General features: G+C 42.4%; 1 pseudogene across 1 annotated transcript in view; it reads right to left on the bottom strand.

Annotated features, from left to right (window-relative positions):
- LOC309831831 (coiled-coil domain-containing protein 112-like) overlaps nt 1–9,451 on the bottom strand; it is a 100,708-nt pseudogene extending 91,257 nt beyond the window's left edge. The window contains exons 1-2 of the transcript in view: nt 9,410–9,451; nt 7,949–8,081 (exon numbers count right to left, since the gene is read on the bottom strand). The product of the transcript in view is annotated as a coiled-coil domain-containing protein 112-like (transcript). The remainder of the gene's footprint in view (nt 1–7,948; nt 8,082–9,409) is intronic.
- Nucleotides 9,452–24,040: the final 14,589 nt, after the last annotated feature.

Raw genomic sequence — 24,040 nt, 5'->3', positions numbered from 1 at the left:
TTAAACAGACTCTAATGCATCCATACCATGGAACACTGCTTAGCAATATAAAGAAACTATCAATATATACATCAGTTAGTGTGAATCTCCAAAGACTTATGCTGAGTGAAAAAAGACAATCCCGAAAGGTTACAGACTGAATGCTTCCATGTACGTAACATTTTTGGAAGGACCAAATTTAGAAATGGAGGACAGTTCAGCAGGAGCCAGGGCTGAGGAGTAGGGTGAGGCTGGAGGAACCAAGTGAGGGTGGTTTCAAAGGGCAACAGGACAGGTCCTTGTGGTGATGAAGCTGTTCTATATCTTTACTCTGATCGTAGCCACCCAAACCTACGCATGTGCTGAACGTGCATAGAATACACACCTACACAAAAGAGAGGGCACATAAACCTGGGGAAATCTGCATCTGCTTGGTGGGTTGAATCTACGGTGATGTCCTGTTCATGTTACTGGAGTGTAGCTGTGTTACGTCTGTCCAGCCAGGGAGCTGCACTTGGGGCCAGGCAGGGCGTGTGGGATCTCTCAGCATTACAGCCAAGACGGGAGTCTGGTTACGTCAATAAAAATTCAATTAAGAAAAGGTTATACACCAGTAGTGTATGTCCTCATATATGCCCCACACGCCTCTTCACGTCAGGGGTGGACTCTCCCCAGACTATCACTGGGGCCGTCCTAAAGAGCCCAGGTGAAGAATTCCTGTCCATCTCCACACCACCACCCCTGCCCCCTGTACAGACGGTGGTCTGCTTCCCACCCCACTCCACCCTGACTGGAAACACTCCATGCTTCTTCCCCATCAAATTCATTAGTTACTCATTAATTAAAATAAGCAATCCATTTGAAAGCATAAGGCAATTAGAGAGCGGCGTTTGTGGTTCAGAATGTTATAGGCCATCTGGGAATCACAGCGGCCAAGTGTAGTGGACACAGGTTTCTCTCTGGCTGTGTGCTGAGGGCTTGCTTCCCCGGGGAGGGGAAGAGCCACAGAGAAGGTCGGGGTGAATGGCCAGGACACAGGCCAAGTGTTGCCAGGTGCTGCAGGCAGGGTCTATGAGTTCCGGCATTATGAGCAAGGATTTCATTTCAGAAAGCAGTACTTTGGGAAGGTATCCAGGATGACAGGGGAGGAGGGGAAGGCAGAGACAGTGGGCTCCAGAACGGGACCCCGGAACACCCCAAGTGTATCCAGGCACCAGAGACAGCTGCTGTGTCCAATCTGCAAGGAGGTTAGTACAGGAACAGCAGTGCAGGTTTAGGAACTTGGTGTCTCACCGTGGATTGCTCGAGAAGCTACCGTGGACATCCAGAGGTGCAGCAATGTGGGCCTCAAAGTGAAAAAAGAAACCTGATGGAAGCTGGTGCATCAGATTTGAAGTCATGCTGAAGATTCGAGCTAGGATGTACATCATAAGCTGTTATCAGAATACTGGAAGAAAAAAGGACTAACTGGGAAAACATTTCCCCAAAACAACGATAGAAGTTTCTGAAAAGAAAACCACAAGAATTCAATCCTTCCCTCTTTCTTCCAGACAGGTACACTATTATTTCTCAAGACAACATTAACTGAACAAGGAGTTTTTCAAACAAACACTCAGTGAAGGAGAGAACGGGCATAACTGATTTTTTTCAGTCTTTTATATTTTCAAAAAAGCCATTAGAAGACTTGGATGCTTGAGGTATTGCATAAATTATCCTATTATTTTAGTAATGAAAGGATTTCACACCCATCCATTTACTTCTGCTTTTATTTCTCTCCATGAATATTGTTTTTGAAAAATATTTGTCAGGCTGCAGATATAATTCACATTGATCAAGCAGTGTATTTAAAAGGTAAGATTTTAAGTGCCTTATTAGAAGAAAAAAAAAACTTGGCCTCACATAGGTACTTAACAATCTACTTCTTTTCACAGTGTACTTGCCAGCCACCTTTGAAAATTAATCATCCTTAGAAACTTACAATAGAAAGGTAATTTCGCTGCACAGCTTACAATTTGGATCTCTTCTACCAAGCAGGCTATCTGATAAGTGACAAAGGGTGTGCGAACACTTGTTGATTTTTCATTGCTGGCAGACTCTGCAACTTAAAGGAAAAGTCATCAGCACCGTGTTCTGGAATAGTTGTTACAGAATGAAACACGCACGACTAGATCCCAGGATTGCACAGAGCTGATCTTTGAGCTGTCTTCCCTCTGTTTGGGGTAGCCCTTCTTCCCACCGACTCCCGCCCAGTCCCATTTACATCCAGGTCCAGTGCCTCAGGAGGGCGCAAATGGGCCCTCCCGCTGAAACCCCAGCCTCAGTTCCCAAAAGCCCAAGAGCAGAGGATTGAGCAGGCATACCATGAAGAAAGATGGATTTCAGACCAAGCTTGGAAGGATGAACAAGGAAAACAGAGAGCAGGAGTCCCCGGAGAACAGAGAAATGGCCAGACCCCAGAGATAGCGGCTGCGCTGTGCATCCAGGAGACAGGACCATGGACAGGGCAGGGGAGATCCCCTACTGATGGCACCAGGGAGCGGGAAGTCGTATGTGAGGAGGCCAGGGGTTCCAGGACGCTGAGACTTCAGTGGGAATACAGGGACCAGGGACCATCCCCCTTTGCCGCTCAGCTCCTGAAACTGGAAGGACCTTGGATGATGGAGTAACACCAGGGAGGGAAGCAGGGAGAACTCCAGGAAGGGCTGGCGTCGAGACTTCACCCACTCCCAGCACACCAGGGCGCAAGATCAAAAACTGAAGCTGGGTTGTAGAATACAAGGTTACATTCGTTGCCCACCTGAGATTATGGATTGAGGTTCAGCCCACCACAAATAAACACATGCACACACAGCGTGTGTGCGCTGTACCATATTCGTGCCACATGACAGTTCTTACTTTTCATGTTTCGTTATGGGACAGGTCCAATGTGCTACATCATTAAAGTAATTCCCATAGATTTCTGAATTCAAACTGCCTATAAAATGGTTTGTACTAAAGGCAGAGGAGTGAGTATATGCATATGTCTGTGTATGCAGGTGCTGATGGGGGCTGGAGAAGGAGAGATGTCAGGGGAAGAAAGATGAACCTCTGAGTCCCTTAATTCAGAATTTGAATGCACTCTAAATGGTTCTCTCCACTTCTTCATTATAGTGGTCTAGTCCATCCTTGTTCACAGAAAAATCATTGGAACCAGAGTAGTTTGATGCAAACCAGCAGATTTGCCTAAGTCTCTCACAGTCACCAAGGGCAAGCTTTTTGTACTATTACATTTTAGTCCTAAATAAATGCCTTTCCAAGTTGATCTAGGACAGGGGTAGTGAACTGGTTTTCATACCTCATACCTACCCAAATATACCTGCGAAATGATCTCTTCCTCTACATATGCTATCACCAACACCAAGACATGCTTGCAAACTCCTAAATAGACACATCAGGGCTTCCCTGGTGGCACAATAGTTAAGAATCCACCTGCCAATGCAGGAGACAAGAGTTCGATCCCTGATCTGGGAAGATCTCACGTGCCGCAGAGCAACTAAGCCCGTGCACCACAACTACTGAGCCTGCAATCTAGAGCCATGAGCCACAGCTACTGAGCCCATGAGCCACAACTACTGAAGCCCGCATGTCTAGAGCCCATGAGCCACAACTACTGAGCCCACATGCCACAACTACTGAAGCCTGTGTGCCTCAAGGCTGTGCTCTGCAACAAGAGAAGCCACCGCAATGAGAAGCCCACGCACCACAACGAAGAGTAGCCCCTGCTCACCGCAACTAGAGAAAGCCCACATGCAGCAAGAAAGACCCAACGCAGCCAATAAATAAATAAATAAATTTATTTTTTAAAAAGACACATCAAAATATAAATCACAACGAAACCAAAAGGGATAGAAAGGCTTGGAGACCTAACCTGTTTTCCTCCAGGCTCTGAATTCATTATCTGGCAAGTGGTCTTGATCCAAGAGAAGAAAACCATAGAATAAACCAAAATTTTGAGTAAAAACCCAGTTTTAAATGAAGCTATCAAAACAGGCCTAATGAGAATCAGCAAGGTCATTCGATTCGTATCAGCAAAAATGCAAAACGAAACCAAATCAGTCAGCGCCCGAGCGGTGAGAAACACGAGCAAGTTGGAAAGCACCTCAAGTTTAGATACAAAGCAGTTACGACCACGAGACGTGGCTGAACAGACCACAGTGCACCTACGGCCGATTAGCCCGTTTCTGAAAACTTGAAAGGAAAATCAGAAAAAAAATGGCATTTAAATTTGAAAATGGCATAGTCGGGGTGGGACGAACGGTCTTCGCGATACCCCTGTTCCCCCAGAGCACTGGCCCCAAATCATGTCCTTCACGCCCTGGATGTTGCTGGTCAGACCTCAGAGCCGTAGTCCTTTCTTCCCCTCGCTCCCCATGTCCATTTCTGTTCTGACTTTTCCTGCAGAAACATCTTCTCTCCAAGCATCTGGACACCCAAGGCCAGACACACATGACAGGGCAGGTGCCCGCCACCAGCTGGGGTGCAGGGACGCTAGGAGACGTCTCCACAGCCATCATAAGGCACACGCAGGCACACATACACACTCCACACACAAATACCCACACGCACACACTCCACACACATGACACACACATGACACACACGCACACACACACGACACACACATACACACTCCACACACACATGCACACACACTCCATACATATACACACACACTCCACACACACGCACGCACACATACACACTCCACACATGTGCACACACATGCACGCACACATACACACTCCACGCACATGACACACGCACACACACTCCACGCATACACATTCCACACATACTCCACACACACGACACACATACACACTCCATACACTTACTACACACACACTCCACACATACACACTCCATACACTTACTACACACACAGTCCACCCACACATACTACACACACTCCACACACATAGTACACACACACACACACACACACACACACACACACACACACACTCTATGTCCTAAAGTACATGCTCACCAGTCCTACAAAGTCTAGAATTTCCCCCCAGGAGTGCCTCTTTTGAGCAAAATGGTTATATTCAGAAAACCCTGCATAAAGCGCACTGCTCTGGGGAGGTGAGCCCAGGACCTAGTCAGTGTTCAGCAGAGTCCACTGGAATATTCAACTATGGGACAAGGCACAGGGGTCTCTGCCTGGGGAAAGGGGGACAGGGTTCCATGGGGGACCCCGTGTGCAGGAGCTGGACTTGGACCAGTCAGGGGCCTGAGCTCCCAGGGGCCAAAGGGGGCTGGAAGAAGGGGGAGTCACCCAGGCCTTCGCTGCTAGGGACACTCACTTCTCTTAAGGGCACAGGGTTGGAACCCTAGTCCTGTGACTAACTGGGGTACAGTCTTCTCACCTGTAAATGGAAAAATGAATGAACTCAGATGGTTATAAGGGCTCAGAGGATAACTGTTCACTTCCCGTGCACCGGTTACTCATCTGGACTGTGTCCATGCTTCCCAAGTATCCTTGGGCCTACAACATTTGGGCATCTTACTGAAATGCGGGTGAGTCCGTCCACCCACGCGGGGCCCAGGAGTCGGAGTTTCTGGAAGGCTCCCGGTTACTCCACTGTCCTGACCTGCAGAGTACACTGTGCGGACCAAGGGCTGACATCACTGAGTCCTCCAGCAAACCTAGGAAGGCGGACTGTTACTATCTATGCAAAACCCACCACAGATAGGCTAAAAAAAACCCCACAGATGCTGCCATAATGATGAAATTCTTTTAAAATAAAGGGTTATGCTGGCTTGTGTGTGGCTTCTTACTGCTCAGGGTGGAGTATCACCCAGAGCTCGTTAGAAACGCAAAATCGCAGCTTCCATGCTGGACCCACAGACTCCAAACTGCGTTTTGACGAGATCACAGGTGAGTCACATCAACAGTAATGTTTGAGAATCTCTTGGTTATACGACAAGTGGCCTTTTTTAAATAGGTATGCCTATTGCTTCTAAGAAATTTTCTCTATATCCAGTTAAATTTTGTATAGAATTAAGAAGTATAATTTTAAATTAAGGGGAAATGGTGAAATAAATTCCCAGCCTCACTAACCCCCCTACGCACATATATACACATACCCGGTAACAAGTGGAAAACATCTTTTTGTCAGAATGGCTGAGAAGCACTCTTTCCTGAGGTCAGCAATCCTGACCGCCCCCCCAAAAAAAAAGAAGAAGAAAAAAAAGAAAAATCATACTGACCTCCCCACCGCCAAAAAAAAGCTTTTCAAGATAACTTTATTTCCTACAAGTTATCAAATGTGTGGAAAGTTAATAAAAAAAATTCTCTTACTCCATTGATGGTACTTGAAATTCACAGCTGGGAATAACATATGTCCCACCCCACACATCTATGAGGCTTCTCTCTCTCTGGAGAGCCTCTCCCACAAAGAAGAGCGGAAGCTGGGAGGCTCAGACCCTGCATTCAGGGAGCTCACTGTATCTAGAAGGTGATATAATTTGCGAGGGACAGCTACAGAGGCAGAGGAAAAGGGATAAAATCAAACATCGGTTGAGGAAAGGAGTCTTTACCACGTATTTGTGAGGTCTGGAAATTACCAGCGAGAGAGTCACTTCTTAGCAGAATAGTAACTGACCTTGGCCACTGCACCCGGGCCTGGGGATTGGGTGGGCCTGACTGAGCCACCTTCCCCCAGGTTCTCTAGTGAAGGAAGAAGGGAGCAGACATCAGAGACCAGGTCTGGAGCGCGTGCTGTGGTTCCTCGCAAAGCAGGGGAAGTCGATGGTCATTAGTGCCATTGTTACTCTCATCAGATGCGGCGCAATAAATATGTCCAGCCAGGAAGGGGCTGAGATGCAAACAGTAACCTCTGTGAGGAGAGCATCCTCCCAAATCCACTGCCCCCTCTCGAGGTCACCTGCCCTCCCTTTCCCTGGAAACGCTGACGCCAAGAACAAAGACGGGCAAACTGGACCCACCAACATGCCAGGCGTCGGACACACACACGCATTTTTGGCTTTTGCACCAAGAGTGTTAGGCAGGAAATGAGCAAGAGATGCTGTCTTTGTGTATTTCAACTCTCTCCATTTTCCCCTCAGAAAAACCACTGGAAATCTGTGTGTCTGAATGTATATTTGTCTTTCATTTACATTAAGCCTGCAAACTTTTAATTACTACTGTTATGGTGGCCACTGGCCGCTTGCTGTGAAAGTGCAATTTCTCCCTGGAAAAGGAGAGTAAGGAAGCATTTCCAGGCCCACACTGCCACTCTTAGCACTTTTAAAATTACCTGTCATTTCTGGTATTCAAATTGCCATTCTGCACTTATTTTGAATCTGGAACGCATATTAAACTTTCATTTGAATAAATAGTAGAAATGGAGCCGTGGCTGCCCGAATCATCGCAGCTCCCAACTACAGTTCACGTCCATGAATTCTGAACACTAGCTATGCACGACGCAGAGAGGGCAGTGGGCGTGACAGGAAGCCCAAAGAGGTGACCCAGCCAAAGCCCTGTCCTCTGGGGTCCTGGTGTCCTCAACTTCAACTCTGCCGCAAAGTGAAAGCGACTTGTTTTTAAATAAGGTTCTGGCCTCCCTTCAACAAGAGCAGGTCCAGATTAGGGAGAAATGCACGCGTGCCGGGACTCAGATCCTGCTCTGTGGTGGTGGGGGACCAGGGGACCCATGCCCACTTGCAGTCTCTATAACCCAAGGAAGAATGGCTGACCAGGAGCCGTCCAGCCTCAGAGGCTTTCTGGAGGACAGTAGAACTTGGTTTCAGCCGTGAAGGACCAGTGGGCTTCAAAAGGTAGAAAGGAGGGAGGGCCACCATCTACATAAGGAAAGCAGCCCTGCAGGGATGTGACCAGGAAGACCCCAGACTCCGGAGTCAGGCTGGGTCCCCATCCTGGCTGCCCCACCGACCAGCTGTTGCTCTGGGTCAGGTCACTCACCTGTGCGCCCCTCGGCACCTCCTAGATGCTTAGGCGGGTTCAGTGCCTGCCAGCGAGCCCTGGGATCCGGTCTAAAAAGGTAAACTGGGGTTGGCTTGCTGAGGTCCTTGAAGGGATATGCCCTGGGCTTGTTCTGAAAAACAACAGGAAGCTGTTGAGGACTTTGAATGGTGTAAAAGGCAGAGCAACACAGACCTCTCTCCCGATGTGTGAGCGCAAGGGTTTCTCCCTGGGTCCTTTCCTCCGAATCCACTCTTTTACGTGGACCTTGGGAAACACTCCTTTTTCTCACTCACCATATCTTTCCATTCCAGTTCTCACTCCTCTTTTCATTTTTATAATTGTTTTGTTCAAATTTGTGAGGGTTAATGCATTCACATGGCTTTAATGATCCTATAATTACTAAGCTAAATTACAAGAAAGCCTGAAAATAAGATGTACCACCACAAGAGACATTCCCCATCCTAACTGCTCCGAAGAAGAATGTCTGTTTAAGCAAGTACGCCTTAATGTATTATATCCCATTATCAGCAAAATATTAGGTTCACTGAGTTCATAATTTATAAATGTGAGAACAGTGTCCCAGGGGTCTGTTTCAAATGAGGCTAGACTAGGGAATACAGAATTAATCACCCTACCTAGTGTTCAAACCGCAGATTTATTATATTTAATTAACTCAATGATCTCTCTAACTCTGATGAGTTGTCTTTATATGGAAATATGGAAATACAGATTTTAGCAGTTAAGGAAAGTGGACAATCTTCAAATGGGATCGTCTTCCTTATGAACAATTTTTGTCCTTTGATCTAATTTTTTTTTCAACTGAACGCTGGTAGCCCATGTTGGACACTCTGGAACCCGGCCCCACGGCCTCCTGTGCCCCCGGGGGGGGGGGGATCAGACACACCACCAGCAGCCCCTTAGAGCTCTGCCCAGCCCCACCTCACAGCACCCCTCCCCCAAACACCTCCCACTGTCCGGGCTCGCTCAGCTCCGCACAAGCCCCCAGGCACCTGCGGGGGACTCAGCACCCGGTGGGCGACCCTCAGCCAATGGGAGCACAGATGAGCAGACGCCCCTCCCCTTCCTCCCCAGGAGGCCGTTCTGACCAGCATCCTCTGCAATGCCTAAGGATGCCAGTGGTGAAGCCTCAGTCCCTCGCAGCGCGGACTCAGGACTGTATCCTCGCCTGGGCTCGCCCTCTCCCCATTTCACTTCCAAGCTCACTCCCGACATAGACTACCTTAACCCCTTTTCCTCAGACTGCTTTCAGGGGTGCCCTGAAATACAGGGAAATAGAGTCTATTGGGGCAAATTAAAGTGATGTCAAATAGGCATAAGAATCTATAACTATGACCTATAATATTCTAATATTATAGAAGGGACACATTGTAATTCAGAAAAAGAGTGTTATATAAATATTCCCAGCAGCAGTGTGACTTCATTTCCTTCTTTTATTACTTTAAAGGCTGTTTGAGGAAGTTTTGAATATACAGCCGTCATTGCGTCGCTGCCACTCACATTTCCCCAGATCCTCCTTGGCAATCCCGTGTTAAATCCATAAATGTGCTATACTGGGTGATCAGGCAGCAGGTAGAGTTTACACTAGGTACAGTGGCTGTTTTAGACTTTGTCTTACATCGGGAAACGTCAAACATGACTTCTTTATGAATATTCTCTGATTACTAATCAATGCCTTGGCATTATCTTGGCAAAATAACTTTTTTTTTTTAATAAGACGCGCAGCTCTCCACACCATCACCACTCTTTTTTTTTTTTAAATAAATTTATTTATTTATTTATGGCTGCATTGGGTCTTTGTTGCTGCGCGCGGGCTTTCTCTAGTTGTGGCGAGCGGGAGCTATTCTTCATTGTGGTGTGCAGGCTTCTCATTGCGATGGTCTCTCTTGTGGAGCACAGGCTCTAGGCACGCAGGCTTCAGTAGTTGTGGCTCCCGGGCTCTAGAGCGCAGGCTCAGTAGTTGTGGTTCACAGGCTTAGTTGCTCCACAGCATGTGGGATCTTCGTGGACCAGGGTCGAACCTGTGTCCCCTGCATTGGCAGGTGGATCCTTAACCACTGTGTCACCAGAGAAGTCCCCCAAATAATTTTTATACAGGAATATCATTACTAGTAAAGTGAATGTGTTGAATACAGCTTTGTGAGAAGCTTCATTATCACAGGTAGAAATAATGCAGGAGGCTGAGGAATGAAGTCTAAGATATGAGGACAGGGGTCTTTGTAGAAAAGTATCATCAAATAGGGCTGCATATAACCTTGAATATGCAAAACGAAAAGTGCCCAGCACGTACCTGCTGCATATGAAGATTAGTAAATATTTGTTTCTCATGAGTGAATCAGTGAGAAAAGGTCACCATTGGCGCCTTCCCAGTCTTCCTGGGGCATCAACCCCTCTCTCCCACAGAAAGATTCACACTGCAGTGACCCCTCAGGGTGAAACTCAGAACTGGATGGCCAGTAGTGTGGTACCACGGTATCCCTGGAGTGTGCACTGATGAAAAACCTCTGCCTGGTGCCTAAAATGCCTTCAGTGAGAAAAGGTTTTAATTCCAAATCAGAGACTAAACGCTTTAAAAGAAAATACCTACTGGAGATTACCATGCACTGAAAGTCATTGCTACATTAACCAGTCAGATCATGAGTGTAGATGACAGACACAATGTTTTCTCCTACTTCACTGCTTTGTTGGATGCAAGCTGTCAGCTAGCCAAAGATCTCGACCTGAACGGCCTCCATGAGGGACAGGGCAGTTACCCAACAGGGGAAGGGACAGACAGCAGAGCTGCCATGTGAAGAAATCAGCCCCTGGAAACTGCATAGCTGCCTCTGCGAGGTGCAATTACCTTAGACTGAGCCATGGGAAAAGAATCAGCTCGTGGAGGAATTGCTACCAAGTATGGCTTGAAAGACCCATAGCTCTGTTTGATGGCTCTGTTTGATAACGTGGTCAAGCTCACTGTAAACAAGACTCTTTTCTAGAAGTCTCATTATGTAAATATGTCAGTTGGTTTCCAGCCAGGGAAAGAGAAAGTTTTCTGGTTATTTCGAACGGAGTGATTAGTAACAACAATGTGAAAACAGAATTGTGACGGTGATTTGGTTGTAGACATGTTGGAAGGACTGAAGAGGCAAAATGGGACGGAAGTGGTACCCAGGGCCTAGCACTGTCACTGAGCAGGGACGCAGGGGGCCCAGAGCCCACAGGCCCACTGGTTCTGCTGGAACCACCACGGCTCATCCTGACCACCCCCGCACAGCATAGAGGTCATCCTACACTGACCTCTTAACCGCTGTCACGGTCAGGTGGTGGGGACTCCAGAACGGGGGAAGGAATCATAGTCGGGCAGGTGATTATAAAAGTCCGTAATTAATTGGGATACATTAAAAAGGTCCTTGTGGAGGAACAGCTAAAAGGTGACGTCCTGTATTTGAAATGAAGGCCTAGTGACCTAGTAAACTATATGATCGCTGGTCACTGCAGTTACTGTGAATACTAGCAGCATATCTACTCTTGGCACTACGATGTGGTGAAAGAATCTAATTCTATGTTGAAAAGACAAAGGCTGTACGTAGGCTCTAGTTTGATCCTCAGTAAAGTGACAGGAAGGAGGTTAGGGGATAACCTCTTCTGAAGAAGGGGTTAGTGAGTTTCCAGTTGTACTCAGTAAGTTGTATCCTGTAAGGCAGAATTATGACCTCATTGCTGTCTATTTTTGGAGATTGAGTATGAGCTAAGGAGCTGTGTATGGATGCCAAGTACACAAGGGAGTGAACTTGTTCATTTCATGTGTCAATTTGACTGGACCACACGGTACTCAGATATTTGGTTAAACATTATTTCTCGGTGTGTCTGTGAGGGTGTTTCTGATGAGATTAATGTTTGAATCAGTGGACCGAGTAAAGCACGTTGCCCTCCCAATGCATGTGGGCTTTGTCCGATGCTTTGAAGACCTGAATGGAATAAAAGGCTGAGTAAGAGAGAATTCATTCTCTGAGATGGGACATCAGTCTTCTCCTGTCTTCAGACTCGGACTGTAACTTACGCATGGCTTGGCCATCAAGCCTTCAAACCAGACCGGAACCACACCATCGGTATTTCTGGGTCTCTAGCCTGTCAACTGCTCATCTTGGTCCTCTAAGCCTCCATAGTCAAATAAGCCAATTCCTTAGAGAAAATATAAATATATGTATTTAAGGACTAAGCATCTAAGGACTAAAACGTTCAGTAGGTGAATTGAAGAGGAAGAAGGTCCTGACGGAGAACCAGGTTAGGGAATCGCAAAGTCAGGTGGAAGAAATGTCTCAAAGCTCAAAGCAAGCAGATAAATATACAGAAATAACCAGGGAGAAAACGAACCACTTGGAAGATGAATACAGGAGACCTAAACACCTCCAGAATGGAAGACAGGAACAGAATGGAAGATGGTGAGACACGGTAAAGACCAGCTCTACCATGAGTAACCGTCTTGGCGGAAAATGAGTAGAAACAGATGAATGGCCTTTGGAAGCCTTCAGAGGAGACTGAGTTAAACAGCCAAAGAGAAGGTGGAGCTCAGGGAACATTGTCAAGGAGATGATTAAAATGTCGAGGGATAGAATTGGAGAAAGGTGTGTCAAAGGCAATCAGAAAGCCCAGGAAAGGTCTGGTGTGTGTGTGTGTGTGTGTGTGTGTGTGTGTGTGTGTGTGTATACACTTCTTTTATTCACAAATGGGTACAAATTATGTGCTTTCTAGTGATGCTGGCCATAGGACTGGATGGTGGTATGAAAAGAAAACTGGAATCAAGGACATATGAGTTGTTGTCCTAGTTCTGTCCCTAACCAACCCTTGGACAAGTCATTTAATTCCATTAAATCTAAATTTTTCCATGATACACAATCCCATCTCTTCAGACTTTTATTAAGTAAAAATGTAAGACCAGATCACTGGTCCCCAAACCAGAATCACCAGGGGAGATTGCCAGAGCCACGCCTGAGAACTCAGCTCCGCCAGATCTGGCCTGAATTCAGTCGTATGAATTTTTTAAAAGTCCCTCCAGTGATCCTGAAACAGAGCCAGTTTTGGAAACCACGGGTCTGTATAATCTCTCCAATCCCCTCCAGCTCTAAAACCCCAGAGGGATCCCTGAGTCACCGAAATCAAAGGACTGAGATGCCCATCATCCAATTGGGTGTTGAGTCCAATGAGCCACAGAAGTAGCAGGGCTGTTTGGTTTTCAGATAGATTCACTTACTGGGCACTGTTAATTTTGTTTTATTAGTTGGTTGTAGGGGAGAAAGGGCACGTGGCATAAAACATCTGCCTTTGCCTTTGAGTTCACAATGCACCTCCAAACCAAACAATTACAAGAACTGAAGGGGACTGAGTAGAGTTTGGGAGATAAGCCTATCTCAAGAGCTAGAAAAAGCTGGTACTTTTTCAAGAAACTGAATGTAAGTCATAAGTGTAGAGACAGCAAATGTTTTCATTTGATATTAACTTTCCTTTTCTGAGATGCCACGCTGGGCTGTGCAGTGGGCTGGCACAGGCAATGACACACACGAGTGGTAGTCTGATGATACAGTATCTGAGGGGAAATATCTCATTTAGGACCATCCTCATCCCTCAGTTCTATTAGTTACACTCACTAACGGTACAATTATTGCTGGGCTTACAGCTCCGTTAGGGGCTTCTTACAACCACAAACATGAAGATTTTTTTTTAACATCTTTATTGGAGTATAATTGCTTTACAATGGTGTGTTAGTTTCTGCTTTATAACAAAGTGAATCAGTTATACATATACACATGTTCCCATATCTCTTCCCTCTTGCATCTCCCTCCCTCCCACACTCCCTATCTCACCCCTCTAGGTGGTCACAAACCACGTAGCTGATCTCCCTGTGCTGTGCGGCTGCTTCCCACTAGCTATCTATTTTACGTTTGGTAGTGTATATATGTCCAAGCCACTCTCCCACTTTGTCACAGCTTACCCTTCCCCCTCCCCATATCCTCAAGTCCATTCTCTAGTAGGTCTGCGTCTCTTGAATTATGGTTTTCTCAGGGTATATGCCCAATAGTGGGATTGCTGGGTCATACAGTAGTTCTATTTTTAGTTTTTTAAGGAACATCCATACTGTTCTCCATAGTGGCTGTATCAATTTACATTCCCACCAACTGTGCAAGAGTGTTCCCTTTTCTCCACACCCACTCCAGCATTTATTGTTTCTAGATTTTTTGATGATGGAAACACGAAGATTTAATTTTGCACAAGATATATGTATTCTGGCTTATCTAGATTTAAATTTTTACTTTGTAGCTGAAAAACATTTTGTTATTTGTGACTCCTTTAAAGTATTTTGAAATCTCCATTCCAATTTAAAAAAATCATGTTATGTTTCCTTACATAATGTCAATTAGGGTATGATAATTCATTTTCTCAAACCTCGCCGGGATATTCTGAGACGTTTATGGGCTCACCACTATGATGATTTGATTTTCATTTATAAGAGAATATTACCACCTAGTGATCCCTATTTTTAAAGAAACACGCTCTCTACTCTTAAATTAGAAACCAGGTACGAATTTTAATCTTTTTGGTTTGTGATAAAAGTGTTTTAAAGGCTTCTTTTCATAAACAATATTATTATTTCATGGCTTTGAGTTGTCTAATTTTGGAAGATATCCAGGGGAAAAAAGTGTCTATGAAAAGCAAATTAACACCACGTACTGCCATGCATATTTGACACTAATTAGCTTCTCCCACACTCATCGGCTTCTCACTAGCTCTTCAGCCTCGTGACACACAGACTCATCCTCATCCAAAGATCTGGAATGACAAACTCCTGGTTTCTGAGAGCTTATCCAATGCAACTTCTTCCTTATTCGGAAACGTATCTATATTTCTACCCTGAAACATGGGTACCCAGTTTCTGCTTGAACTCCTGGGGTAAGGAGACAGCCAGCACCAATGTTGGAAACCCTAACAGTTACTTGGGAAAAGCATCCTCATTTAGAGCTGCACGATTCTGACCTCTGAACAACAGAAAAAGACTACTCTCCTTACCTGAGAGCTCTCAAAATATTTGAAGACTGCTGTGCCTACCGAGACACCTTGAGGTTGCACGTGCCTACTGCTGCCTCTTCCATAACACAGTTTCTCTGGGTCCCTATCACCCAAGACTTCTAGCCCTACTAGAATTTCAGGAATGTTTTGTCTATAGAGGAAAAAATTAAGGGTTCATTATGTCCTATTTGTGATCTTCTTAGTCAACGGATTACTGCTCTCAAGCAGAGAAAATCCATGTCTTTTTGCATCCTCAGAAGCTAAAAAATTACCAGCATATGATGAACATTCAATAAATGTTTGCCTTAATTAATGAAATCTAAGATGCCACAGTTGAATTTTTAGAAATGCTGTCATCCTTAATTAATTGCATAATAAACACCTCTCCAGCCCAAGATCTGCAAATGAATGAAAGTCCAGCTGTTGGCATAAAACAAAGGGGTTTTGTGGATGCAGCATTAAAGTTATAAACTACTAGTATTTCCCCACTAATTTTTCTTTTGTACAAAATCCATTATTTTTCAAGATAATATTATTTTCACTACTTTTCTGATCATTTTTCAAAGCCAATCCAGGTATTATACTGCCTTCCCCATTTTATAAAACATTATTATAGAGGTATGTTTTCCTTTAAAAGCCTATTTTTAAAATAATTTCATTCACTAAGATATTCTCTATTAATAACAATGACCAAAACATCTTGCAGCTGGACACTTTACACTTTTCAAAACACCTCCAAATATATGACATTATCATCAGCCAGTCCTTGTGAGATATGTGTAATTCTCTAGTCTTCCTTCCTTTTATAAAGAGAAGTCACAAAATTCCCTTTTAAAAAAATTTCTTGGCCTAAGAAACATCCCTTTAACCCTTAGTTGTCACATTCTAAACTCTCCTGTTATTTCCTGACCTGAAGGAGCAAAGTATCTCTGAGACCAAGGTTATTTTGTATCCAAAGATTGAGAATGGCTTAGCCAGCCCCACGGGAAGCCAAATAGTAATCCCTCATTTCTGTAACAAGTTTATCTAGGCCTCAGAGACCACCCTCCATCCTGTCTAACTTTAAGGATGAAATTAGGGTAAACTTTGGGCTTATGTAAACTTCAGATCTCTTCAGAGCAGGCCATGCAAATTCTCAAGGTGATAAGCCCCAGACAAAGCATCCAGGAAGTGTTACCAAGCCCAAACTCCATTCTTCTCTCTGCACGACAGGCCAATAACTCGGGAGAGAAGATGCTGGGGCAAGGAATAGAGACTTTATTCAGAAAGCCAGAAGACTGAGAAGAGGTTGGACTAGTGTCCCAAAGAACCATCTCACCCAAGTTAGAATTCAGGCTTCATTTTACACTAAAATGGGACAGGGTGGTGGTTGGTTGCTGCAAACTTCTTGGTACTGGAACCCTTTGTTCTTGCAGCTGTCCAGGTAGGTCAGGTCACATGTTCCTATAACCCTCCAGCAAGACAAATGTTATTCTCTGTTTTGCAACTTCTTATGTCTATATGAATGGAAAACTGTTATACCCTTAAAGGTCACAACCTTGAGAATGGGCTATACTGTATATTTCAGGCTATAGGCAACATTCTTAACTTGTAGCAAAAGCAGTAGAATATAAAGGTTACAGTAAAATAAACAGATCCAATATGGTGTCAGATTTGTCCTTTCCTATTACAGAAGGATAGCCTGCTCCACTTCCTGCTGATGATCTAGTCCTGTCTGCTGAAAGGTCTCGCTGCTACAAAGGCCTCCAGAATAATAGTGCTCAATCCCAGCCCCACTGAAGTGATTTGACCACTGTAGCTAGAAACATGGAAAAAATAGCAATTAGGAATAACTACATTCCCTAAAAAAAAAAAAAAAATTCAAAAAATATATTATGTTCCCCCCATGTAACAAATAATTTTTAAAACTTTAATTTTGAGCAAATTAAACTTCCTTGCATCTTTCCTCATAGTGACATATTTCTGAGAACCAGAGGAGAATTGTCATTTACTTGTCTCAGGCAAGAATCAAGCCTGTATTATAGGTTGAGGTGTCAGTTTTCAAAATATCTTTTTGTTGATTCTTACCTTTTTTATTTCTTCTTCCTCATGTTATGTAATCATCTTGGCTAAATCCTTGGGCCAAAAAACCTCCCATGTTATGTTTTTGATCATTTGCAGTATATATGGTTTTCATCTGCCTGGCAGGTTATAACCTGACAGTGTTCATTTCTTTCATTAAAGCTCCCATATTTCTGTTTAAATATAACCAGATTTTGAAACTCATTAGAAAACATTTTAAAATAAAACTGTATAGACTCTTACTGATAGTGATAAGGGGAACACAGTGACATAATAAATTCAAGATTCAAACCTAAATAACCTCAGGGGTAGGTACTCAATCAAGCCATGTTTCATCAGACAGACCCCTGTCAACTAAATGTCATAATTTTATTGGCAGGAAGAAATTGTAAATGTCTCTGAAAGAAAATTATTTTGCAGAGGTGGAATTATTAAATACAGAATTGTAAACTGTACCTATAATATTTCAGATGTTAGAAGAACAAAAGGTTTCACATGCAAATCCAAAAAAGGATATACAATAGATTTTTCTCCTGAGTTTCATTTGTTCATCAGAAATTTAATATTTTAAAAGTGATATCTGCATGAACTTATTACATAGTTATATTTAGAGAAAATCAAATAAAAGATTTTGGAAGACAGAGGGAAGAACATAAAGACATAACATAGAAAGAATCAAATTAATGCATAAAAAGAAAGAAACAGTTGACAATCATTGTCCTTGCCAAATTGGTTCCCAGAAGGTATCTCAAATCAACCGCAAAGTTTGTGCTATAGTCAACAATTTTTTATCATGAAACTTACTGTCCTTCCTACATTTGTTCCAGTTCTAAAGATTATCAGAAATTTTCTCCATTACAATAATTACTGCATGGTAGAGTACAGCCAGTCCATAATTGTATAATATATGCATATATTCAGTCAAAAATATTTACTGTGTACCTACTAAGAGCCTGGCACTGGGCTAGATGCTGGAGATACAGCTGAAGGCAAAACAGACCTCCCTCCTTACCCTTGGGGTTCTTCTAGTCTAGAGGGGCAGTTAGACATTCATCTCACAAGCGTGTCATTGCAACAGTGCTTAGTGCCAAAAGGCAAAGGTCCAGGGTGTTATGAAAATGGCTGTCCAAGGGACTTGATCTAAAGTGAGAGGATGAACAAAGGCGGTTTGCCTTCTGAGTGTCCAGGGAGACAGTGCAGATGAATGCAAATAAAGTCCTAGGGGCTTGTTTTGTTTCCTGTTTCTTAAAGGTCTGCTATCCTAGTGGATTAAATTTGCTCAAATTAATGTTATATTATACTGTACTATTATTCCTCCACCACCCAGGGAATAAAAAAGATTTTAAAAATCAAGGTGCTTTCTTGACCTCTATGCAAAGGATCATGGTGTAGAGTTCTTCTCTGAGACTCTTCTCCAAAACTATGCTGACATTGTATTTTTTTGAATGCCTACCACATTATAAAACAGGGCTACAGAATGAGGAAAGTGGATGTCGTAAAATTACCTCTTGTTTTGTATAATAAACTATTTATTATGATAAATAATCTTGATTTTGACAAAGCACATCAAAAAGAGATATAATTCACATAGAGCAAAAATTTACATGCTGCAGAAACAGCAGTATTAATTGTCAAACATCAAAAAGATGGCATCATTTTCTCGTGGTTATATTGCCAAAATAAAAGTGTTTAAATATCCAAAAGCTTTCCAATTCTGCTCAACACTATTTAGAAGTTTAAAGATAAGCTTAACTTTGTGAAAATATAAGGCTAATTCATCCTGAAATTTTCTGTGCTTGTGAACTGAACTTAGTGGATTGGAAAGTTTTGATATTTTTTCCAGTTTTTTTTCTGAAGTATAGTTGATTTACAATGTTGTGTTAACTTCTGCTGTATAGCAAAGTGATTCAGATATATATATATATATATATATATATATATATATATATATACACACACACACACATACACACACACATATATATACATTCTTTTTCATTATGGTTTATTACAGGATATTGAATATAGTTCCCTGTACTAGACAGTAGGACCTTTTTGTTTATCCATCCTATATATAATATTTTGCCTCTGCTAATCCCAAGCTTCCAATTCATCCCTCCCCCACCTCCCCCTTGGCAACCACAAGTCTGCTCTCTATGTCTGTGAGTCTGTTTCTTCTTCATAGATATGTTCCTTTGTGTTGTATTTTAGAGTCCACTTATAAGTGATATCATATGGTATTTGTCTTTCTCTGAAAGTGTGAATATGTTAAAAATCTAAGATGGATAAGATGTATTCAACCTCCTTACCTTATCAGATACCTTTTGTTCATTACTAAGAAAAATGGGGGATCAGTGCATGTACATGTACATTCAGAGAAGCATTGTTTCTGCTTGGATGCTCTGAATGGCTTAGCCTTGAGGGAATGTACACAGCTTCCTGGTTCCCTACTCCCCTAGTTCAGTTCCTCTCCCCTTTTTTGTTACAGAATCTTTTCCAACTTCCATATCTTTTCACCTTCCTGCTAATGAGCTCTGAGAATATGGGCTCAAATTCTGGCTTATCCAGGTATTATATGTCTCCATTTCTAAATATCAAGGAAAGGACTAGAGCTTACTTCTCCTGTCCAAGTTCAGAAAGCAAGAAATATGAAAAATTAGGAACTTCCTGGCAATATGACAGACTGTGCTAATGGAACCCCAAGTTTCTGGATAAAAAACAAGATTGATGATTGAAATCAAAGAATTGAAAACATGGAAAGATATTCCATGTTTGTGGATAGAAGACCTAAAATTGTCAAGGTGTTGGTTCTTCCTTACTTGATCTAAGGGTCAATGTAGTCCCAAGAAACATCCCAGCAACTTGTGTTATGGATATCAACAAATCGATTCTAAAGTTATCATGGAGAGGCAAAAGACCCAAGATAGCCAGCACAATGTTGAAGAAGAGCAAAGTTGGAGGACTGATGCTACCCAACTTCAAGACTTACGCTAAAGCTACAGTAATCAAGATGGTGTGGCATCAGTAACAGACTACACAAAAAGAGCAATTGAACAGAATAGAGAGCCCAGAAATAGACGCCCACAAATAGGGTCAACTGATCTTTGACAAAGGAACTAGTGCAATACAATGGAGCGAAGATAATCTCTTCACCAAATGGTGCAGGAAAAATTGGACATCCACATGCAAGAAAAATAAATCTAGACACAGACTTTACATCCTCCACAAAAATTAACTCAAGATGGATCATAGATCTCAATGTAAAATACAAAATTATAAAACTCCTAAACGATAACAGGAGAAAACCTAGATGACCTTGGGTATGGTGATGCCTTTTTGTATACAACACCAAAGACAGGATCCATGAAAGAAATAATGAATAAGCTGGACTTCATTAAGATTAAAAAACATCTGCTCTGCAAAAGATACTGTTAAAAGAGTAAAAACACAAGCCACAGAATGACAGAAAATATTTGCAAAAGACACATCTGATAAGGGACTGTTATCCAAATATACAAATAACTCTTAAAACTCAAAAATAAGAAAACAAATAACACCATTCAAAATTGGGCCAAAGACATCAACAGAGACACCTGACTAAATAAGATATACAAATTGCAAATAAGCATATAAAAATATGCTCCACATCATATGTTATCAGGGAAATGTAAACTAAAACAAGAATGAGACACCACTACACACCTATTAGAATGGCCATAGTCTGGAACACTGACACCACCAAATGCTGGAGAGGATGTGGAGCAACAGGAACTCTCATCATTGCTGGTGGGAACGCAAAATGGTGCAGCCACTTTGGAAGACAGTTTGGGCAGTTTCTTACAAAATTAAACTTATGTCCACACAAAACCCTGCACAACGAGGTTTATGGCAGCTTTATTCAAACTTGCCAAAAGTTGGAAGCAACCAAAAGATGTCCTTCGGTAGGTGAATAAATTGAATAAATAAACTGTGGTCCACTCAGACAATGGAATGTCATCCAGGGCTAAAAATAAATGAGCAAGCAAGCCAAGAAAGGATGCGGAGGAACCTTAAATGCATACGACTAAGTGAGAGAAACCAATGTGAAAAGGCTCCAGACTGTGTGATCCCAACTATACAGCATTCTGGAAAAGGCAAAACTAGGGACACAGTAAAAGATGAGTGGTTACCAGGTGTGGGAGGATGGAGGGAGAGGGAGAGGTGAATCGGCAGAGAACAGAGGACTTTTGGGGCAGTGAAACTGCTCTGTATGACATTATAGGGATGGATCTATGTCATTATACATTTGTTCAAACTCACAGAATGTACAACACTACGAGTGAACCCTAAGGTAAGCTATGAACTTTGGGTGATTACAGTGTGTCAGCGTAGGTTCATCCTTGGTAAAAAAAAAAAAATGTATCATTTTGGTGAGCGATGTTGATAATGGGGATGCTGTGCATGTCTGGGTGGAAAGGGGTATACAAGAAATCTCTGTACCTCCACCTCAGTTTTGTTGTAAGCTTAAAGCTGCTCTAAAAAATAAAGTCTTGGAAAAATAATAACAATATCACGAAGCATAGCTTAGGCAAAAAGACAGAAAGGAAACCCCAAGTGATCAGAAACCATAAAAAACTCAAATCCAGGATGAAAAGCAAAGCTGATGATGTACAGGGACCGGGGGAATCAAAAGGACATGGGCCATGGTTTCCTTTGATGTTTGTCTTAAATTTCACTCATCCTTATACCAATCAGTATTCTCTATTCTTATCACAAAAGATATTTTTATTTTATATGTACCCAAATAATTTTTAAAATATTTTTATTACTTTGAGAACTGTATTAACTTGTGCTCTTCTTAACATTTTATAAAAGTTAGAAGAAACATGATTCTCAAAAGAGTGAGAAATCTTGTAAAAATTTTTTTATATAATTAATGACATTAACAGGTCTACTTTGAAAAAGACACACTTTAATAATCATTAGAACCATACTATATAAATTAAAATCCACAGGTTTCAATTTCCACTGGCTTGACTATAACTCTGGGAAATTCACTTGATATTTCTCTGTCTCAACTTAGCCATTTGTAAAACCAATTTAATAATATTCTTAATTTACTTCTAATGTCAGTAGAAAACATAATTAATGTTGGTAAACTAATTTTCTTTGCTTAAAAAGGCTAGATAATTATGCACTACTTTTTAATTTTGAAAGTACTTTAAGATGTTTAAATGATTAAACCTGCAAAGTTTTTAAATGATCTTTATTTTAATTCAATTAATCACAACATATTTTAATTTTTAAAACATATCTATGGCTTTTCAAAGTGACAAAATCTCTTAACATTCGACTTAATACAAACTACACCAAAATATTCTCTCCTAAATTTTAAACTTTATGTACCTCATTTCTAACATGTATCCATTGTTCTGTTTTTACTTTTGTTCAAAGCCAATATAATTGACATAAGGGGATTCATTTGTCAATTAAGAATATGTATCAATAGATTGTAAATGAGCTTTAAATGCTCACCTCATTCATCTTATTCCTTCAAATATGGTGTGAGGGGCATCCCTGGTGGCGCAGTGGTTGAGAGTCCGCCTGCCAATGCAGGGGACACGGGTTTGTGCCCCGGTCTGGGAAGATCCCACATGCCGCGGAGCGGCTGGGCCCGTGAGCCATGGCCGCTGAGCCTGCGCGTCCGGAGCCTGTGCTCCGCAGCAGAAGAGGCCACAACAGTGAGAGGCCCGCGTACCTCAAAAAAAAAAAAAAAAAAAACAAATATGGTGTGAATATATGTGTATATATGTGTATGATGGGGTCAGGGGACAGAGATAAGTTCAACATATGTGTGTTAGAAGTAAAGTTCATGACAAATGTAAAGAAAAATAGGTAAAGAAAAATAGGACTTGGGTATTTAAGAATAAGAATATATATTGTCTTATCATATCTCTTCTTCCAATGAGTTAACAAAGAAAATAATTTAAGGAAAGTGATTTTTGCCTGTGGTTTATCACAGTGCCCCTTTCTCCTAATATCCTAGCCTTGGTTTTGCCTAATGCATTTTCCTCACTTCCTTTTATGCCCTCAGAAGATCAGATCTCCTTCTGAGGAAAAGCAATGCGGAGAAAAGTGCCTTAAAATTAGCTTTTCACAAAAGATGACATAAAATATCACTGCAAAGAAAGAGATAATAGGAGATCTAGGGAAAGCATGTCAGAGTAGGTATTCTGCAGCATTTCCCTGCCTTTCATAAAGAAAGACAGAAATTGTCAGTCCACTAATAATAATTTTGATGAGATTTGGGTGTTCCGAGAATGGTGCTGAGGGATGTTGGTAAAGTCTGCCAGCACCAGCTGAGTTGCTTTCTACATTCCCTGGGTAAGGACAGCCTGTGTATTCACCTCGTCCCATTTAAGAGCATCTGTGCTCATCATGGGCTTGGTGCCTCTGTGCATTCCTCAGCCATTAACCTAGCGACCTGTCCTATCTCACTAAATCTCTCAGCAAAGCATTTGTTTGTGCTTTGGAGGAAAGACAAAATGCGGTCAGGTCTCAGCTATCCACATGGAGATTCTATGCTACACATCGTCCTTTTACCCCCTCTCTGCGAAATTAAAGGGTGTGTGAGGAAGGGTTACATGATATAATGCTGGAAAGATGTGTTGAAGTCAAATCACGGAAGCCCCAAATGTTGCCCCAAGGAACTCTGTACCTGATGAAGGACGGCAGTGGGGAGCCACGGAAGGGGTTTGAGCAGGGAGGGTGATCTTCTAATTGTACTTAGAGGAGATATGGAGAAGATTAAGATAATTTAATATCATTTTTTTAAAATTTACAACTAGAGAAAATCACAGAACCCTGCTGGCCGGTCTCACCTTAAATTTACAAGAGATCCTAAAGGGGTGTTCGGCATTGCCCAGGTATGAAATCATCTTGTGTTAATTTCATACTTAACTCTCTACTCTCGGACATTATTTTTTA

The sequence above is a fragment of the Grampus griseus genome, assembly GCF_964374135.1.
Source record: "Grampus griseus genome assembly, chromosome: 13".
NCBI classification, from domain to species: domain Eukaryota; kingdom Metazoa; phylum Chordata; class Mammalia; order Artiodactyla; family Delphinidae; genus Grampus; species Grampus griseus.
This window is presented reverse-complemented; position numbering and strand designations above follow the sequence as displayed.